Source organism: Condylura cristata, unplaced genomic scaffold (genome assembly GCF_000260355.1).
Source record: "Condylura cristata isolate star-nosed mole 26May11 unplaced genomic scaffold, ConCri1.0 scaffold00039, whole genome shotgun sequence".
NCBI lineage: Eukaryota > Metazoa > Chordata > Mammalia > Eulipotyphla > Talpidae > Condylura > Condylura cristata.
Genome location: NW_004567140.1, coordinates 6,215,924 through 6,216,336, shown reverse-complemented (window position 1 = coordinate 6,216,336; position 413 = coordinate 6,215,924).

Sequence of the window (413 nt, the reverse complement as noted above, 5' to 3'; positions counted from 1 at the left end):
AGTGGCGCTCACCCAGCAGGCTCTGCGCGGCCCCGCCCAGCTCTGCCCCTCGCGCCCTGCCCCTGCGGGTGATACAAGGCCTCAGGCGGTTGACCTGGCAGTTGGCACCTGCCCTGGTTTCTAGAAGCCTCGAGGCCAGCGGCGGGAGTCAGCGCGGAGCGAGGAGCAGATCCCTGGGCGCGCCTGCGGGGCGGCAGCCTCGTTGAGGGCGGCGAGTGTGCCACCGCGGGCGCATGGCGGGCCTGGCCCGAGCGGGCCGTGCGGGTGTGTCGGCAGCCACAGCCTGGCCAGGCAGGAGGGCCACCCTGGAGCCGGGCTGTGCCCCGCGGTGCATTCCGAGCAGCCAAGGGAAGGCCCTTAACGGGGCGCTGCTGACCGTTAAGAGTCTGCCGGCTGGGCGCGGCGTGGGGAAG